Genomic DNA, 13,334 nt, shown 5'->3' on the forward strand with positions numbered 1-13,334 from the left:
TGTTTAGAGTTTTTAATCCATGTCTCAAACTATTTCATACTTGGCAGCAGTACAAAAGTTCATGTCATAGTTCTGAGATCCTTGGGATCTGTGTGAAAGTAAAGTCACACAGCTGCTAAGTAATAAAACAAATACTGTAATCCAGGTATTCTAATATCAGCTTCACTACTCTTTATGCTACACTACAACTGCATCCCAATGAGATGGTGAGACAGGATACAGATGTAGCTACACTTAAATTTAGGGTGAGCATTATATTAGCAGTATAGCAGTAAAAACAAAGCATTTAGGATGTGTGAGGGAGGAAGAAATTAGTTCTATGAAAGGCACTGATCAAACCATCATCATTATCAAGGAGTTTGTGTTATTAAAATGGAAAAAAATTATTGTACGTAAAAGCTTGTTTCAGAACTTTAAAAATAAGTTGCAACACAATCAGTAAGCAACAAAATCTAGTTCTTTATATCGTAGAGAACTTCATCTACTAGCCAGAAATTATAATTAAAGATGGAACCTTAAGTATTTTATAATAGCCTTCTGGCAAGACATATATCTGTTTTTCTTGGGCATTAATAAATAATGTGTCATATGTCATTTATCAGAGCAAAATGCTTTAGACTTAAGATCAAATCAATATTCTGTGCCAGTTCTTCTCTTTCAAAAAGCAAAAAAGCCATAAGCGATACTGAAAAAATTTCAAATATATTATCCACAAAGATCTTCTATGTCAATCTCTAGAGGGAAGTATTTTGCTAATTACTGCTTAGATGGTAGTTTCTCCTTTTCACCACTCATGATTAAACTAGGAAGGGATATTTGAAGGGAAAGGACTATAAGGGGTGGACTTGTGATAAGTGCAAATGAGTTATTGGAACTATGGTTAAAGTGAAGAAATGATGGCTGTAGGAGATGGGAGGGAAGGAGATGGAGGATGCAGTTCCTCAGTCAAAATGGAAAGAGGCCCCTGAGACTTAGATGTCAAAAGGACAAAGCAGTTCAGAGAAGTGCTATGCTTGGAGAAACTCACAAGTATATTCATATCTGCTCATCTGTTTTCCTGTACATATACAGCGGGCTGAAAAGGCATATATGATTCCAAAGGTAATTTGTTTTGCTGAACAAATTTTGGAATTGGCCCAGCTGAGAAAAACACATTTTATCAGCACACACAAGAAACAACATGATTTTTAAATGATACTTTAGCAACCATCAAGGATAGTAAAGCTAGGAGTGAATGGAGAAGAAAGCAGGCCATGTGACTTTCTGTCTGATGTGCTAAGCAGGGCATTGGGTAATTCTCCCATCTGATAGGTGGGGACCTGAAGCAAGAGGTTTAAGCATCTGAAGGGGTTTCAACCTTAAAAAAGCTGAAAAGAATGGCAAGTTTCAAAAGACAGCTCCCTTCTTTCCTCCCTTCCTTCCTTCCCTCCTTCCTTCCCTCCTTCCTTCCTTCCTTCCTTCCTTCTTTCTTTCCTTCCTTCCTTTCCTCTATCTATCTATCTATCTATCTATCTATCTATCTATCTATCTATCTATCTATCTATCTAAGCATATGACAGTGATTTTAGTGCATTTACAGAGTTGTGCAGCTATCACTACAAATTTATTTTAGAACATTTCTGTCCCATTCAAAAGAAATCACTATCCCATTTTCACTCATTCCCCATTCTTTACCCCTAGCCCCAGGCAATAATTAATTCACTTTCTGTCTCTATAGATTTCTTTTCCAGACATTTCAAACAAATTGGATTATATAATATCTGCTCTTTTGTGTCTAGCTTCTTTCACTTAACATAATGTTTTTGGGATTCGTCCATGTTGTGTCTTGTTTGAGCACTTCATTCCTTTTAATTGATGAATAGTATGCCATTGTAAGGATATATCACATTTTGTTTATTCATTCATCAATTGATGACATTTGGGTTGCTTCAACTGTTTGAATATTATGCTATGAAAATTCACATACAAGTCCTTGTGTGAACATATGTTTTAATTACTCTAGGGTAGATACCTATGAGTAGAATTGCTGAGACATATGGTAAAACTGTTGAATTTAAGAAAACTGCCAAACTGTTTTCCAAAGTTGCTCAGTTTACATGCCCACCAGCAATAAATGAGGCTTCCATTTTCTCCACATCCTCTTCAACATTTGTTATTGTCTATCTTTTTGATTATAGCTATTCTTTTGAGCATGAAATGCTGTTACATTGTAGTTTTACTTTGCATTCCCTAATGACTGATGATGTTGAGCATCTTTTCATATACTTGTTGTCCATTTGTATACCACCTTTGATAAAATGTCTATTCAAATCTTTTAAAAACTTTAAAAAATTAAACGTTTTTTAAGATAATTGGAGATTTATGTATAGTTGTAAAAAATAATACAGCGTGGTCCTGTTTAACCCCTTACTCAGTATCCCCGAATGATAACATCTTGCATAGCTAACTATAGTACACTATCACAACCACGAAACTGACATTGATACAGTCCACCCATTTTACTTGGATTTCCAGTCATACACGTACTCATTTTTGTGTGTGTATTTTGTTCTAAACAATTTTATTGTAGGTATAGGTTTGTATGACCACCACCATAGTCAAGATACAGAACATTTACATCACAACAAGAATCCCTCTTGTATCCTTTTATAACCACCTCCCCTCTTTTCACAACCATTAAACTGTTTACTGCCTATAGTTGTAATTTCAAGACTATTATGTAAATTGTATCACACAGTACATAACCTTTGGGGCTTGGCCTTATTCACTCAGTATACTTCTAAGATTCATCTAGGTTATAGGGTGTATCGATGGTCCATTCCTTTTTATTGATGCATAATATTCCACAGTACAGATGCACTGCAGTTTGTTCAGTTCTTCACCTACTGAAAGACATCTAGGATTTTCCCCAGATTTTGGCTCTTAAGAATAAGATTACTATGAACATTTGTGTATAGCTTTTTGCCCTTTTGAAAATTTGGTTGTTTACTTATTATTAAGTTATAAAGTATCCTTTCTACATCCTAGATAAAAGTTCTTTGTCAGATATATGGTGTACAAATATTTTCTCTCAGTCTGTGGCTTGCCTTTTCATGTTGTCACTTGAAATGAAAAAATTTTCAATTTTGATAAAATCCAATTCATCAATTTTTCTTTTATCCTTTTGTGCCTTTGATGATATATCTAAGAAAATTTTGTCTAACACAATTTCAAAAAATTTGCTCTTTGTTTACTTCTAAATTTTTTTAGGTCTGTGATCCATTTTGAGTTAATTTTTGTGTATGGTATGTAGTAAGGGTCTCAGTTCATATTTTTGCATGTGGCTGTTAAATTGTCCCAGCTCCATTTGTTAAAGGCTATCCTTTTTCTGTTGAATTGCCTTGATACCTTTGTTGAAAATCAATTAACCATAAATATATGGGTTTATTCTTGGACTCTTAATTCTGTTCAAGTGATCTATTCATCTATCTTCATGCCAGCACTACACAATCTTGAATACTATAGCGGTATAGTGAGTTTTTAAATTGGAACATGTAAGTCCACCAAATTTGCTCTTTTCAATACATTTTGGCCCCATGAGTCTTTCACATTTCCACAAAAATTCCTAGATTGTTTAATTTTTTTAAAAATCAGGAATGGATCTTGGGTGTTTGTCAAATGCCTTTTCCATGTCAGTTGAAATGATCATGGAGTTTTTGTCCTTTATTCTCTTGTATGTTTTATTACATAATATGATTTTCAGTTCTTAAACCAACCTTTCATTCTTGGGATAATTCCCAAGAATGGTTTGGTTTTAGCGTATAATCACTTGTATATGTGAATGGATTCAGTTTCTTAATATTTAAGTTTTGCATCTATATCCACGAAGGATATTGGTCTCTATTTTTTTCCTTGTGATTTTGGACTGGCTTTGGTATTATGGTAGTGCTAGGTGCTTAGAAGAAGTCAGGGATTTTCCCCCTTTCCTCTATTTTCTGGAAGAATTTGTGAAGAATTGTTATTTTTCTTCTTTAAAGGTTAGAAGGAATTCACCAGGCCTGGGCTTTTTAAAAATTACTAATTTAATCTCTTTGTTACAAATCTATTCAGATTTTCTATTTCTGCTTAAGTTTCAGTACTTTTTATCTTTCTAGGAATTGATCTGTTTCATGTAAGTTGCCTAATTTGTTGGCTTAAAATTGTCCATAACATTCTCTTATAATCCTTTTAATTTCTGTAAGATTAGTAGTGATATCTCTTCATTCATTATGACTTTAATAATTTATATGTTCTCTCTCATTTTTCTTAGTCTAGCTATTGGTTTTTCAATTTTGTTTATCTTTTCACAGAACCAACTGTTCATTTCACTGTTTAAACTATGTTTTCTATTATCCATTCCATTGATCTGTGCAGTAATTTTTATTATTTTCTTCTTAGTGATTGCTTTTGGTTTAATTTGCTTTCTTTCTGGTTTATTAAGGTAGAGACACAGATTATTATTTGAGATCCTTTCAGGTACATTATAGATATTTACTCCAAAAATTTCCTTCTAGGGACTGCTTTAACTGTATCTGAGAAATTTTCCTATGTTGTGTTTTTGTTTGCATCCAGCTCAAAATATTTTCTACTTTCCTTGGTGATTTTTCTTTGACACATTGGTTATTATGAAGTGTGTTGTTTAATTTCTGTCTATTTGAGGATTTCCAAAATTTTCTTCTGTTGCTAATTTCTAATTTAATTCCAGTGTTTGAGAACACAAATTGTGTGATAGCAATCCTTTAAAATTAACTGAGACTTGTTTCATGGCCTTTCATATCATTTATTTTTTAGAAACTTCAATGTACTCTTGAGAAAAATGCATATTCTGCTCTTGTTGGTTGGATTGTTCTAAAATTGTCAGTTAGGTCTACATTACAATGCTATTCATGTCTTCCACATCCTTGTTGGTTTTCTTTCATTTTGCTGTCCATTTCTTAGAGTGGGTCACTGAAGTCTCCAAATATTATTGTTGAATTTTCCATTTCTTATTCATGTTTGTTAGTTTCTGCTTCATCTGATATAGGGCTCCTTTATTAGATGCAAGTATGTTTACATGCTACATTTTAAATTGATCCTTAGTAATTATATAATATCCCTTTTATCTCAGGTACAAATATTAGTTTATTTTGTGTATTAATGTAGACATTCCAACTCTCTTACTGTTACTGTTGCATCATATTTTTTCCATTCTTTTACTTTGTTTTATTAAATTTTTTATTGAGATGTCATTGACATAAAACATTGTGAAAGTTTAAGGTGTACAAAATATTGACTTCATACATTTATATTGCAGTAAGATTGCCATTGTAACATTAGGTAACTCCTCTAGTTTCGTCTAGGGGTGAGAATAATTAAGATCTAGTCTCCTAGTAAGTTTAATTTTTATAGTACAGTTTTGTAGTCTATAATCACTATAATGTATGTTAGATCTCTAGGCTTTATGTATTTACTACTCATAAGTGTGTACCCTTAAACAACATCTCTCCAATTCCCACTTCCCAGCTCCTGGTAACCACTATTCCACTCTCTAGTCTTCTGAGTTCAGTTTTTTGTTTTAGATTCCACATACTAGAGATATACAGTATTTGTTTTTCTCTGTATGACAGATCTCACTTAGCACACTGTATTCATGGTCCATCCATGTTGTTGCAAATGGCAGAATTTCCTTTTTCTCATGGCTGAATAGTATTCCATTGTATATATACAGCAAATCTTCTTTATCCACTCAACCATTGACAGACACAGGTTGTTTCCATATCTTGGCTATTTTGAGTACTGCTCCAATAGACACGGGAGTGTGTGTATCTCTTCAATAACTTGTTTTCATTTCCTTTGACTATATACCCAGAAGTGGGATTGCTGGATCATATGATACTACTAGTTTTAATTTTTTAAAGAAACTCCATACTGTCCTCCATGGTGGCTGAACCAGTTTACAGTACTACCAACAGTGTACAAGGTGTACAAGTGTAGAGGGTTCCCTTTTCTCCACATCCTCACCAACACTTGTTATCTCTTGCCTTCTTTTTTAAAAAAAAATTTATTGAAGTGTAGTTGATTTACAATATTGTGTTAGTTTCAGCTGTACAGCAAGTGATTCAGTTATAGTTATATTCTTTTTAAGATTCTTTTCCATTATAGGTTATTACAAAGTATTGAATATAGTTCCCTGTGGTATACAGTAGGTCCTGTTGTTTATCTATTTTATATATAGTAGTCTGTATATGTTAATCACAAACTCTTAATTTCTCTCTTCTCACCCTGTCTTCATTGGTAACCGTAAGTTTGTTTTCTATGTCTATGAGTCTATTTTTGGTTTGTAAATAGTTTGGTTTCATTTGTATCTTTTTTTTTTAGACTCCATATACAGGTGATATCATATGATACTTGTCTTTCTCTGACTTACTTCACTTAATGTGATAATCTCTAGGTCCATCCGTGTTGCTGCAAATGGCATTATTTCATTCTTTTTTATGGCTAAGTAATATTCCATTATATATATGTGTGTGTATATATATATATGTATACCACTTTCTCTTGCCTTCTTAATAATTGCCATTCTTACAGGTGTGAGGTGATGTCTTATTGTGCTTTTGATTTTTATTGTGATGAATAGTGATGTTGAGTACCTTTTCATGTACCTCTTGGCCTGTTGGATATACTTGTTGGATTCTTTGGAGGAAGGTCTATGTAGTTCCTCTGCCCATTTTTAATTAGATATTTGTTGTTGTTATTGAGTTGTATGAGTTCTTTATAAATTTTGGATATTAACACCTTATTCGATATGTGTTTTGCAAATGTTTTTTTCTTGTTCCATATTTTTCATTTTGTTGATTCTTTTGCAGTGCAAAGTTTTTAAGGTTGATTTACTCACACTTGTTCATTTTTTATTTTGTTGTTTGTTCTTTTGATGTCAAATCCAAAAAATCATTGCTAAGACCATTGCTGAAGAGATTCTTCTCTGTTTTTGTTTTAAAAAAATTTAATAAGATATAGTTGAGCTAAAAGATTATATAAGTTTCCAGTGTACAACATAATGATTCACAATGTTAAAAGGTTATACTCCATTTACATTTATTATAAAATATTGTCTATATCCCCCATACTGTACAATATATCATTGTATCTTGTTTATTTAATACATAGTAGTTTGCACCTCTTAACACAGTACCTCTATCTTGCCCCTCCTCTCTTTACTCTCTGTGCTGGTAACAATTAGTTGTTCTCTGTATCTGTCCTATATCTGTGAGTCTGTTTCTTTTATTATTATATTCACTAGTTTGTTTTATTTTTTTAGATTCCACATATAAGTGATATCATACAGTATTTGTCTTGCTCTGTTTGACTTATTTCACTTAGCATGATACACTCCAAGTTCATCCATGTTGTTGAAAATGGCAAAATTTCATTCTTCATGGCTGAGCAGTATTCCATTGTGTGTGTGTTTGTGTATGTGTGTATATATATATATATATCTCACATCATCTTTATTTATCTGTTGATGGACATTGTTTGCTTCCATGTCTTGGCTATTGTAAATAATGCTGATATGAACATTGAGGTTTATGAATCTATTTAATCAGTGTTTTGGGATTTTTGGATATATATATATATATTTTTGGATATATATATATACACATACACCAAAGAGGGGACCATATGGTAGTTCTATTTTTAGGTTTTTAAGAACCCTCCAGAGTGTTTTCCACAGTGGCTGCACCAATTTACATTCTCACCAACAGTGTATGAGGGTTCCCTTTTCTCTAAATCCTCACCAACATTTGTTATTTGTGTTTTTGATGACAGCCATACTGACAGTTGTGAGGTAGCAGCTCATTGTGGTTTTAATTTGCATTTCTCTAATTATTAATGATGTTGGGCATCTTTTTATGTGCCTGTTGCCCATCTGTATGCCTTTGGAAAGATGTCTATTCAGGTCTTCTTCCCATCTTTTTTTTTTAATTGAGTTATAGTTGGTTTACAATGCTGTGTCAATTTCCAGCACATGGCACAATTTTTCAGTCATACATGAATATACATATATTCATTTTCATATTCTTTTTCCCCCATGAGCTATCACAAGATCTTATATATATTTCCTTGTACTATATATTAATAACTCATCTATCTATTCTATATAGATATTCTCTCAATATCTACCAATCTTGAACTCCCAGTAGGTCCCTTCCCACCCACCTCCCCCCGGCAACCCCAGGTTTGTATTCTATGTCTGTGAGTCTGTTTCTGTTTTATATTTGAGTTCATTTGTCTTCTTCTTTTTCTTTTTTTAGACTCCACATATGAGTGATATCATATGGTATTTTTCTTTCCCTTTCTGGCTTACTTCCCTTAGAATGACATTCTCCAGGGACATCCATGTTGCTACAAATGGTGTTATGTTGTCAATTTTTATGGCTGAATAGTATTCCATTGTATAAATATACCACTTCTTCTTTATCCAGTCATCTGTCGATGGACCTTTAGGTTGTTTCCATGTCTTGGCTATTGTAAATAGTGCTGCTATGAACATTGGGTGCGGGTGTCTTTTTGAAGTAGGGTTCCTTCTGGATATATGCCCAGGAGTGGGATTCCTGGGTCATATGGTAAGTCTATTCCTAGTCTTCTGAGGAATCTCCATACTGTTTTCCACAATGGCTGCATGAAACTGCATTTCCACCAACAGTATAGGAAGGTTCCCTTTTCTCCACACCCTCTCCAGCATTTATCATCTGTGCACTTTTGAACGATGGCCATTCTGACTGCTGTGAGGTGATACTTCATTGTAGCTTTGATTTGTATTTCTCTGATAATTAGTGATATTGAACATTTTTTTATGCCTATTGGTCATTCATATGTCTTCATTGGAGAATTGCTTAAGTCTTCTGCCCATTTTTGGATTGGGTTGTTTGTTTTTTTCTTATTAAGTCATATAAGCTGTTTATATATTCTGGAGATCAAGCCCTTGTCAGTTTCATCTGTTTCAAATATTTTCTCCCATTCCGTAGGTTGTCATTTTGTTTTGCATATGGTCCTTTGTTCTGCAAAAGCTTGTAAGTTTAATTAGGTCCCATTTGTTTATTCTTGCTTTTATTTCTATTGCTTGGGCAGTTTGCCCTAGGAGAACATTTTTGAAATGTATGTCAGATACTGTTTTGCCTATATTTTCTTCTAGGAGGTTTATTGTATCTTGTCTTATGTTTAAGTCTTTAAACCATTTTGAGTTTATTTTTGTGTATGGTGTGAGGGAGTATTCTAGCTTCATTGATTTACATGCTGCTGTCCAGTTTTCCCAACACCATTTGCTGAAGAGACTGTCTTTATTCCATTGTATGTTCTTGTCTCCTTTGTCAAAGATTAATTGACCAAAATTTGTGGGTTCATTTCTGGGCTCTCTATTCTGTTCCATTGGTCCATATGTCTGTTTTTGTACCAATACCATGCTGTTTTGATGACTGTAGCTCTATAGTATTGTCTGAAGTCTAGGAGGGTTTTTCCTCCAGCCTCCTTCTTTCTCTTCAGTAATGCTTTGGCAATTCTGAGTCTTTTGTAATTCCCTATAAATTGTATTATGATTTGTTCTAGTTCTGTGAAATATGTCCTGGGTAATTTGATAGGGATTGCATTAAATCTGTAGATTGCCTTGGGCAGTATGACCATTTTAACAGTGTTGATTCTTCTAATCCAGGAGCATGGAATATCTTCCCATTTTTTAAAATCTTCTTTACTTTCTTTAATTAATGTCTTGTAGTTCTCCATACATAAGTTTCTGCCCATCTTTTAATCAAGTTGTTTGGTTTTTTGATGATTAGTGGTATGAGCTGTTTGTATATTTTGGATATTAACATAATTTGCAAATATTTTCTCCTGTTCTGGATGTTGTCTTTTGGTTTTATTAATGGTTCCCTTTGCTGTGCAAAAGCTTTTAAGTTTATTAGGTCCCATTTGTTTATTTTTTCTTTTATTTCTTTTGCCTTAGGAAACTGATTAAGAAAATATTGATATGATACATATCAACACGTGTTCTGCCTGTGTTCTCTTCTATGAGATTTATGTTTTCTGTTCATTTCTTCAGGTCTTTAAACCCTTTTTAGTTATCACTTGTATGGTGTGAGGGAATGTTCTAATCTTGCTGTTTACATGTGACTGTTCAGTTTTACAAGTGCCATTTGTTGAAGAGACTGTCTTCTCTGCATTGTATATCCTTACCTCCTTTGTCATAGATTAATTGACTGTAGGTGCATGCATTTATTTCTGGGATTTCTATTCTGTTCCACTGAGCTGTGTGATTATTTTTGTGCCAGTACCATGCTGTTTTGATTACTATAGTTTTGTAGTGTAATGTAAAGTCTGGGAGAGTTTACATCCAGCTTTGTTCTTTTTTCTCAAGATTATTTTGGCAATTCAGGGTCGTTTGTGGTTCCATAAATAATTTTAGAATTATTTTTTAGTTCTGTGAAAAATGTCATGGGTATTTTAAAAGGGAGGGCATTAAATCTGTAGATTGCTTTGGGTTGTATGGCCATTTTAACAATATTAATTCAATAGAAGAGCAGGGGATATCTTTCAATTTTTTTGTATCATCTTCAATTTCTTTCATCAGTGTTTTATAGTTTTCAGGGTATAGTTCTTTCACTTCCTTGGTTTATTCCTAGATTTTTTATTCTTTTTGGTGTGATTTTAGATAGGACTGTTTTTTAACTTCCTTTTTTTTTTTTTGGTATTTCATTATTACCATATAGAAATCAACAGATTTCTGTATATTAATCTTGTATCCTGCAACCTTGCTGCGTTCATTTATCAGGTCAAATAGTTTTTAGATGGAGACTGTATGATTCTCTCTATGAAGTATCATGTCATCTGCAAATAGTGAGTTTTACCACTTCCATTCCAATTTGGATATCTTTTATTTCTCTTACTTGTCTAATTACTGTGGCTTGGATTTCTGATACTATGTTAAATTGAAGTGATGAGAGTGGGCATCCTTGTCTTGTTCCTGAACTGAGCAGGTGGGCTTTCAGCTTTTCACCATTGAGTATGATGTTCACTGTGGGTTTGTCATAATTGGTCTTTATTATGTTGAGCTATGTTCCCTCTATACCCACTTTGATGAGAGTTTGTGTCATGAATGAATATTGAATTTTGTCAAAAGCTTTTTCTGTATCTATTCAGATGATCAAGTGATTTTTGTCTTTCCTTTTTAAAATACGGTGTATCATATTGATTGCTTCAAGAATGTTGAAGCATCTTTATATCCCTGGAATAAATTCAGCTTGATCATAGTGTATGATCTTTTAAATATATTTTTTGGATTCAGTTTGCTGATATTTTGTTGAAGATTTTTGCATCTATATTTATCAAAGATTCTGTCCTGTAATTTTCTTTTTTTGTACTGTCTTTGTCTTGTTTTGGTATCAGTGTTATAATGCCCTAATAGAATGAATTGGGGAGTTTTCTGCCCTCTTTAGTTTTTTGAAATAGTTTGAGAAAGATAAATATTCATTATATGTTTTCACCTGTGATGCCATCCAGTCTTGGACTTTTGCTTGTTGGGTGTGTTTTTGTTAAAAATTCAATTTCACCTCTAGTGATCAGTCTGTTCAAATTGTTTCTTCTTGATTCAGTCTGAGCAAGCTGTATCTTTCTAGAAATTTGTCCATTTCTTCAGGGTTGTCCAACATTTTGGGATATAACTGTTTATGGTATTCTCTTATGATTTTTTTGTGTCTCTGTGATACCAGTTAGTATTTTACCTCTTTCTTTTCTTATTTTGTTTATTTTGGGTTTTCTCATTTTTCTTCTTCATGAACCTGGCTAAAGGTTGATCAATTTTATTTCTCTTTTCAAAAAAACAGCTCTTGGTTTCCTTGATCTTTCTATTATTTTAATCTCTATTTTATTTATTTCCTCTCTGATCTTTATTATTTCCTTCCTTCTGCTAATTTGAGCATTCTTTATTCTTCTTTTCCTAAGTATTTTAGATGATAAGTTAGGTTGTTTATTTGAGATTTTTCTTGTTTCTTGATGTAGGCCTGTATCACTGTGAACTTCCCTCTAAGAAATGCTTTTGCTGCATCCCATAGATTTTGGAAAGTTGTGTTTTTATTTTCATTTGTGTCCACGTATTTTCTGAATTCCTCTTGGATTTTGTGATTGAACCATAGGTTTTTAGGTAGTATGTTGTTTAGACTTCATGTGTTTGTCCTTTTCTCATTTTTCTTTCTGTAGTCGATTACCTGTTTCATATTACTGTGATCAGAAAAAATGCTTGACATAATTACTATTCTCTTACATTTGTTGTGGCTTGTTTTGTGGCCTAGTATGTGACTTATCTAGTAGAAAGTTCCATGTGTAGTTGAATGTGAAGAATGTGTATTCTTATGTTTTGGGATATAATCTGCTGGAGATATCTATTAAGTTCAACCAGCCTACTGTGTCATTTAAGACCACAGTTGCCTGATGGATTTTTCTGTCTGGGTGATCTGTCCATTGATGTAAGTGCAGTGTTAGAAGTTCCCTACTATTTTCCCTACTATTATATCTACTTGACTTAAACTGATAGTCATTTAAGTTCAAACACACTCTAAAAGGTCTACGTTTTTTACTCCCTTCTCCCATGTTTTTTGTTTTTGATGTCATATTTTACTTCTTTTTGTTTATTACTTTCCTATTTATTGTAGTTATAGTTTGTTTTACATTTTTTGTCTTTTAATCTATGTGCTGGCTTATTTAAGTGATTTTTAATTCTTACTGTCTATTTGCTTTTCTTACTGAGATTTTCTCTTTGCTATAGAGTCTCACTTCTTTTTCACTTAGACAAGCCCCACATTTCTTTTAGAGTAGGTTTAGTATTGATAAATTCTTTTAGTTTTTGCTTGTCAGAAGTTCTTTCTCTCTCCTTCTATTCTTTTTTTTTAAATTTGTTTTTGGGTTTTTTCATGGGGTAATTAGTTTTATTTATTTATTTTTCAAATGGAGGTACTGGGGACTGAACCCAGGACCTTTTACATGCTAAGCACACACTCTACCACTGAGCTATACCCTCCCCTCCTCCTTCTTCTATTCTAAATGATAATCTTGCTAAGTAAAGTATCCTAGTTTGCAGATTTTCCCCTTTCAGCACTTTGAATATATCATATTTCTTCTGACCTGCAAAATTTCTGCAGAGAAATTAGATGATAGAATTATAGAGATTCCCTTGTATATGACTCTTTGTTTTTCTATTGCTGCCTTTAGAATTTTCTCTTTATTTTTAAGCTTTGCCAATTTGATTATATATCTTGGTTGGGTCTGTTTGTATTCATTTTGTTTGGTACCCT

At 32.9% G+C, this 13,334-nt stretch overlaps 1 protein-coding gene across 1 annotated transcript in view; it reads left to right on the top strand.

Annotated features, from left to right (window-relative positions):
- NAP1L2 (nucleosome assembly protein 1 like 2) overlaps nucleotides 1-13,334 on the top strand; it is a 145,940-nt gene that overhangs the window by 1,153 nt on the left and 131,453 nt on the right. The gene's annotated exons all lie outside the window — the stretch shown is intronic.

Source organism: Camelus dromedarius, chromosome X (assembly GCF_036321535.1).
Source record: "Camelus dromedarius isolate mCamDro1 chromosome X, mCamDro1.pat, whole genome shotgun sequence".
Classification (NCBI taxonomy): Eukaryota; Metazoa; Chordata; class Mammalia; order Artiodactyla; family Camelidae; genus Camelus; species Camelus dromedarius.